Source organism: Lemur catta, chromosome 4 (assembly GCF_020740605.2).
Source record: "Lemur catta isolate mLemCat1 chromosome 4, mLemCat1.pri, whole genome shotgun sequence".
NCBI lineage: Eukaryota > Metazoa > Chordata > Mammalia > Primates > Lemuridae > Lemur > Lemur catta.
The window spans coordinates 112265140-112272633 of record NC_059131.1 but is presented as its reverse complement, the minus strand read 5'-3'; positions in this window follow the sequence as shown (position 1 = coordinate 112272633).

Genomic DNA, 7494 nt, shown 5'->3' with positions numbered 1-7494 from the left:
ATAGTGTTAGGGTTAGGGTTATGGTTAGAATCAGCCCTAGGATAGTATTAGGGTTAGGGTTAGCATCAGCCCTAGGATAGTGTTAGGGTTAGGGTTAGGGTTAGCATCAACCCTAGGATACTGTTAGGGTTAGGGTTAGGGTTAGCATCAGCCCTAGTATATTATTAGGGTTAGGGTTAGCATCAGCCCTAGAATAGTGTTAGGGTTAGGGTTAAGGTTAGCACCAGGCCTAGGATAGTGTTAGTGTTAGGGTTAGCATCAGCCTTAGGATAGTGTTAGGGTTAGGGTTAGGGTTAGCATCAGCCGTAGGATAGTGTTAGGGTTAGGGTTAGCCTCAGCCCTAGGATAGTGTTAGAGTTAGGGTTAGTGTTAGCATCAGCCCTAGGATAGTGATAGGGTTAGGGTTTGGGTTAGCATCAGCCCTAGGATAGTGTTAGGGTTAGGGTTGGCATCAGCCCTAGGATAGTGTTAGGGTTAGGGTTAGGGTTAGCATCAGCCCTAGGATAGTGTCAGGGTTAGGGTTAGCATCAACCCTAAGATAGTGTTTGTGTTAGGGTTAGGGTTAGCATCAGCCCTAGGATAGTGTTAAGGTTAGGGTTAGCCTCAGCCCTAGGAGAGTGTTAGGGTTAGGGATAGGATTAGCATCAGGCCTAGGATAGTGTTAGGGTTAGGGTTAGGGTTAGCATCAGGAATATGATAGTGTTAGGGTTACGGTTAGAATCAGCCCTAGGATAGTGTTAGGGTTAGGGTTAGGGTTAGCATCAGCCCTAGGATAGTGTTAGGTTTAGGGTTAGGGATATCATCAGGCCTAGGATATTGTTAGGGTTAGGGTTAGCATCAGCCCTAGGATAGTGTTAGAGTTAGGGTTAGGGTTAGCATCAGCCCTAGGATAGTGTTAGGGTTAGGGTTAGGGTTAGCATCAGCCCTAGGATAGTGTTAGGGTTAGGGTTAGGGTTAGCATCAGCCCTAGGATATTATTAGGGTTAGGGTTAGCATCAGCCCTAGGATAGTGTTAGGGTTAGGGTTAAGGTTAGCACCAGGCCTAGGATAGTGTTAGTGTTAGGGTTAGCATCAGCCTTAGGATAGTGTTAGGGTTAGGGTTAGGGTTAGCATCAGCCGTAGGATAGTGTTAGGGTTAGGGTTAGCCTCAGCCCTAGGATAGTGGTAGAGTTAGGGTTAGTGTTAGCATCAGCCCTAGGATAGTGATAGGGTTAGGGTTTGGGTTAGCATCAGCCCTAGGATAGTGTTAGCGTTAGGGTTAGGGTTAGGATCAGCCCTAGGATAGTATTAGGGTTAGGGTTAGGGTTAGGGTTAGGGTTAGCATCAGCTCTAGGATAGTGTTATGGTTAGGGTTAGGGTTAGCATCTGCCCTACGATAGTGTTAGTGTTAGGGTTAGGGTTAGCATCAGGCCTAGGATAGTGTTAGGGTTAGGGTTAGCATCACCCCTAGGATAGTGTTAGGGTTAGGGTTAGGATTACCATCAGCCCTGGGATAGTGTCAGGGTTAGGGTTAGCATCAACCCTAAGATAGTGTTTGGGTTAGGGTTAGGGTTAGCATCAGCCCTAGGATAGTGTTAGGGTTAGGGTTAGCCTCAGCCCTAGGAGAGTGTTAGGGTTAAGGATAGGGTTAGCATCAGGCCTAGGATAGTGTTAGGGTCAGGGTTAGGGTTAGCATCAGGCCTATGATAGTGTTAGGGTTACGGTTAGAATCAGCCCTAGGATAGTGTTAGGGTTAGGGTTAGGGTTAGCATCAGCCCTAGGATAGTGTTAGGTTTAGGGTTAGGGATATCATCAGGCCTAGGATATCGTTAGGGTTAGGGTTAGCATCAGCCCTAGGATAGTGTTAGAGTTACGGTTAGGGTTAGCATCAGCCCTAGGATAGTGTTAGGGTTAGGGTTAGGGTTAGCATCAGCCCTAGGATAGTGTTAGGGTTAGGGTTAGGATTAGCATCAGCCCTAGGATATTATTAGGGTTAGGGTTAGCATCAGCCCTAGGATAGTGTTAGGGTAGGGTTAGGGTTAGCACCAGGCCTAGGATAGTGTTCGTGTTAGGGTTAGCATCAGCCTTAGGATAGTGTTAGGGTTAGGGTTAGGGTTAGCATCAGCCGTAGGATAGTGTCAGGTTTAGGGTTAGCATCAGCCCTAGGATAGTGTTAGGGTTAGGGTTAGGGTTAGCACCAGGCCTAGGATAGTGTTAGTGTTAGGGTTAGCATCAGCCTTAGGATAGTGTTAGGGTTAGGGTTAGGGTTAGCATCAGCCCTAGGATAGTGTAAGTGTTAGGGTTAGGGTTAGCATCAGGCCTAGGAGAGTGTTAGGGTTAGGGTTAGCATCAGCCCTAGGATAGTGTTAGGGTTAGGGTTAGGGTTAGCATCAGCCCTAGGATAGTGTTAGGGTTAGGGTTATGGTTAGCATCAGCCCTAGGATAGTATTAGGGTTAGGGTTAGCATCAGCCCTAGGATAGTGTTAGGGTTAGGGTTATGGTTAGCATCAACCCTAGGATACTGTTAGGGTTAGGGTTAGGGTTAGCATCAGCCCTAGTATATTATTAGGGTTAGGGTTAGCATCAGCCCTAGAATAGTGTTAGGGTTAGGGTTAAGGTTAGCACCAGGCCTAGGATAGTGTTAGTGTTAGGGTTAGCATCAGCCTAAGGATAGTGTTAGGGTTAGGGTTAGCCTCAGTCCTAGGATAGTGTTAGAGTTAGGGTTAGTGTTAGCATCAGCCCTAGGATAGTGATAAGGTTAGGGTTTGGGTTAGCATCAGCCCTAGGATAGTGTTAGTGTTAGGGTTAGCATCAGCCCTAGGATAGTGTTAGCGTTAGGGTTAGGGTTAGCATCAGCCCTAGGATAGTATTAGGGTTAGGGTTAGGGTTAGGCTTAGGGTTAGCATCAGCTCTAGGATAGTGTTATGGTTAGGGTTAGGGTTAGCATCTGCCCTACGATAGTGTTAGGGTTAGGGTTAGGGTTAGCATCAGGCCTAGGATAGTGTTAGGGTTAGGGTTAGTATCAGCCCTAGGATAGTGTTAGGGTTAGGGTTAGGGTTAGCATCAGCCCTAGGATAGTGTCAGGGTTAGGGTTAGCATCAACCCTAAGATAGTGTTTGGGTTAGGGTTAGGGTTAGCATCAGCCCTAGGATAGTGTTAGTGTTAGGGTTAGCCTCAGCCCTAGGAGAGTGTTAGGGTTAGGGATAGGGTTAGCATCAGGCCTAGGATAGTGTTAGGGTTAGGGTTAGGGTTAGCATCAGGCCTATGATTGTGTTAGGGTTACGGTTAGAATCAACCCTAGGATAGTGTTAGGGTTAGGGTTAGGGTTAGCATCAGCCCTAGGATAGTGTTAGGTTTAGGGTTAGGGATATCATCAGGCCTAGGATATTGTTAGGGTTAGGGTTAGCATCAGACCTAGGATAGTGTTAGAGTTAGGGTTAGGGTTAGCATCAGCCCTAGGATCGTGTTAGGGTTAGGGTTAGGGTTAGCATCAGCCCTAGGATAGTGTTAGGGTTAGGGTTAGGGTTAGCATCAGCCCTAGGATATTATTAGGGTTAGGGTTAGCATCAGCCCTAGGATAGTGTTAGGGTTAGGGTTAGGGTTAGCACCACACCTAGGATAGTGTTAGTGTTAGGGTTAGCATCAGCCTTAGGATAGTGTTAGGGTTAGGGTTAGGGATAGCCTCAGCCCTAGGATAGTGTTAGGGTTAGGGTTAGCATCAGCCCTAGGATAGTGTTAGAGTTAGGGTTAGGGTTAGCATCAGCCCTAGGATAGTGTTAGGGTTAGGGTTAGGTTTAGCATCAGCCCTAGGATAGTGTTAGGGTTAGGGTTAGCATCAGCCCTAGGATAGTGTTAGGGTTAGGGTTAGGGTTAGCATCAGCCCTAGGATAGTGTGAGGGTTAGGGTTAGCATCAGCCCTAGGATAGTATTAGGGTTAGGGTTAGGGTTAGCATCAGCCCTAGGAGAGTGTTAGGGTTAGGGTTAGCATCAGCCGTAGGATAGTGTTAGGGTTAGGGTTAGGGTTAGCATCAGCCCTAGGATAGTGTTAGGGTTAGGGTTAGCATCAACCCTAGGATAGTGTTAGGGTTAGGGTTAGGGTTAGCATCAGCCCTAGGATAGTATTAGGGTTAGGGTTAGGGTTAGGGTTAGGGTTAGGGTTAGCATCAGCCCTAGGATAGTGTTAGGGTTAGGGTTATGGTTAGCATCAGCCCTAGGATAGTATTAGGGTTAGGGTTAGCATCAGCCATAGGATAGTGTTAGGGTTAGGGTTAGGGTTAGCATCAACCCTAGGATACTGTTAGGGTTAGGGTTAGGGTTAGCATCAGCCCTAGTATATTATTAGGGTTAGGGTTAGCATCAGCCCTAGAATAGTGTTAGGGTTAGGGTTAGGGTTAGCACCAGGCCTAGGATAGTGTTAGTGTTAGGGTTAGCATCAGCCTTAGGATAGTGTTAGGGTTAGGGTTAGGGTTAGCATCAGCCGTAGGATAGTGTTAGGGTTAGGGTTAGCCTCAGCCCTAGGATAGTGTTAGAGTTAGGGTTAGTGTTAGCATCAGCCCTAGGATAGTGATAGGGTTAGGGTTTGGGTTAGCATCAGGCCTAGGGTAGTGTTAGGGTTAGGGTTAGGGTTAGCATCAGGCCTACGATAGTTTTAGGGTTACGGTTAGAATCAGCCCTAGGATAGTGTTAGGGTTAGCATCAGCCCTAGGATAGTGTTAGGTTTAGGGTTAGGGATATCATCAGGCCTAGGATATTGTTAGGTTTAGGGTTAGCATCAGCCCTAGGATAGTGTTAGAGTTAGGGTTAGGGTTAGCATCAGCCCTAGGATAGTGTTAGGGTTAGGGTTAGGGTTAGCATCAGCCCTAGGATAGTGTTAGGGTTAGGGTTAGGGTTAGCATCCGCCCTAGGATATTATTAGGATAAGGGTTAGCATCAGCTCTAGGATACTGTTAGGGTTAGGGTTAAGGTTAGCACCAGGCCAAGGATAGTGTTAGTGTTACGGTTAGCATCAGCCTTAGGATAGTGTTAGGGTTAGGGTTAGGGTTAGCATCAGCCGTAGGATAGTGTTAGGGTTAGGGATAGCCTCAGCCCTAGGATAGTGTTAGAGTTAGGGTTAGGGTTAGCATCAGCTCTAGGATAGTGTTAGGGTTAGGGTTAGGGTTAGCATCAGCCCTAGGATAGTGTTAGGGTTAGGGTTAGCATCAGCCCTAGGATAGTGTTAGGGTTAGGGATAGGATTAGCATCAGGCCTAGGATAGTGTTAGGGTTAGGGTTAGGGTTAGCATCAGCCCTAGGATAGTGTTAGGGTTAGGGTTAGCATCAGGCCTAGGATAGTGTTAGGGTTAGGGTTAGCATCAGCCCTAGGAGAGTGTTAAGGTTAGGGTTAGGGTTAGCATCAGCCCTAGGATAGTGTTAGGGTTAGGGTTAACATCAGCCCTAGGATGGTGTTAAGTTTAGGGTTAGGGTTAGCATCAGCCATGGGATAGTGTTAGGTTTAGGGTTAGCATCAGACCTAGGATAGTGTTAGTGTTAGGGTTAGGGTTAGCATCAGCCTTAGGATAGTGTAAGTGTTAGGGTTAGGGTTAGCATCAGGCCTAGGAGAGTGTTAGGGTTAGGGTTAGCATCAGCCCTAGGATAGTGTTAGGGTTACGGTTAGGGTTAGCATCAGCACTAGGATAGTGTTAGGGTTAGGGTTATGGTTAGCGTCAGCCCTAGGATAGTATTAGGGTTAGGGTTAGCATCAGCCCTAGGATAGTGTTAGGGTTAGGGATAGGGTTAGCACCAGCCCCAGGATAGTGTTAGTGTTAGGGTTAGCATCAGCCTTAGGATAGTGTTAGGGTTAGGGTTAGGGTTAGCATCAGCCGTAGGATAGTGTTTGTGTTAGGGTTAGCCTCAGCCCTAAGATAGTGTTCTAGTTAGGGTTAGGGTTAGCATCAGCCCTAGGATAGTGTTAGGGTTAGGGTTAGGGTTAGCATCAGCCCTAGGATAGTATTAGGGTTAGGGTTAGGGTTAGGGTTAGGGTTAGCATCAGCTCTAGGATAGTGTTATGGTTAGGGTTAGGGTTAGCATCCGCCCTACGATAGTGTTAGGGTTAGGGTTACGGTTAGCATCAGGCCTAGGATAGTGTTAGGGTTAGGGTTAGCATCAGCCCTAGGATAGTGTTAGGGTTAGGGTTAGGGTTAGCATCAGCCCTAGGATAGTGTCAGGGATAGGGTTAGCATCAACCCTAAGATAGTGTTTGGGTTAGGGTTAGGGTTAGCATCAGCCCTAGGATAGTGTCAGGGTTAGGGTTAGCCTCAGCCGTTAGAGAGTGTTAGGGTTAGGGATAGGGTTAGCATCAGGCCTAGGATAGTGTTAGGGTTAGGGTTAGGGTTAGCATCAGGCCTATGATTGTGTTAGGGTTACGGTTAGAATCAACCCTAGGATAGTGTTAGGGTTAGGGTTAGGGTTAGCATCAGCCCTAGGATAGTGTTAGGTTTAGGGTTAGGGATATCATCAGGCCTAGGATATTGTTAGGGTTAGGGTTAGCATCAGCCCTAGGATAGTGTTAGAGTTAGGGTTAGGGTTAGCATCAGCCCTAGGATAGTGTTAGGGTTAGGGTTAGGGTTAGCATCAGCCCTAGGAGAGTGTTAGGGTTAGGGTTAGGGTTAGCATCAGCCCTAGGAGAGTGTTAGGGTTAGGGTTAGGGTTAGCATCAGCCCTAGGATATTATTAGGGTTAGGGTTAGCATCAGCCCTAGGATAGTGTTAGGGTTAGGGTTAGGGTTAGCACCAGGCCTAGGATAGTGTTAGCGTTAGGGTTAGCATCAGCCTTAGGATAGTGTTAGGGTTAGGGTTAGGGATAGCATCAGCCGTAGGATAGTGTTAGGGTTAGGGTTAGCATCAGCCCTAGGATAGTGTTAGAGTTAGGGTTAGGGTTAGCATCAGCCCTAGGATAGTGTTAGGGTTAGGGTTAGGGTTAGCATCAACCCTAGGATAGTGTTAGGGTTAGGGTTAGCATCAGCCCTAGGATAGTGTTAGGGTTAGGGTTAGGGTTAGCATCAGCCCTAGGATAGTGTTAGGGTTAGGGTTAGCATCAGCCCTAGGATAGTATTAGGGTTAGGGTTAGGGTTAGCATCAGCCCTAGGATAGTGTTAGTGTTAGGGTTAGCATCAGCCCTAGGATAGTGTTAGGGTTAGGGTTAGGGTTAGCATCAGCCCTAGGATAGTGTTAGGGTTAGGGTTAGCATCAACCCTAGGATAGTGTTAGGGTTAGGGTTAGGGTTAGCATCAGCCCTAGGATAGTATTAGGGTTAGGGTTAGGGTTAGGGTTAGGGTTAGCATCAGCCCTAGGATAGTGTTAGGGTTAGGGTTATGGTTAGCATCAGCCCTAGGATAATATTAGGGTTAGGGTTAGGGTTAGGGTTAGCATCAACCCTAGGATACTGTTAGGGTAAGGGTTAGGGTTAGCATCAGCCCTAGTATATTATTAGGGTTATGGTTAGCATCAGCCCTAGGATAGTATTAGGGTTAGGGTTAGCC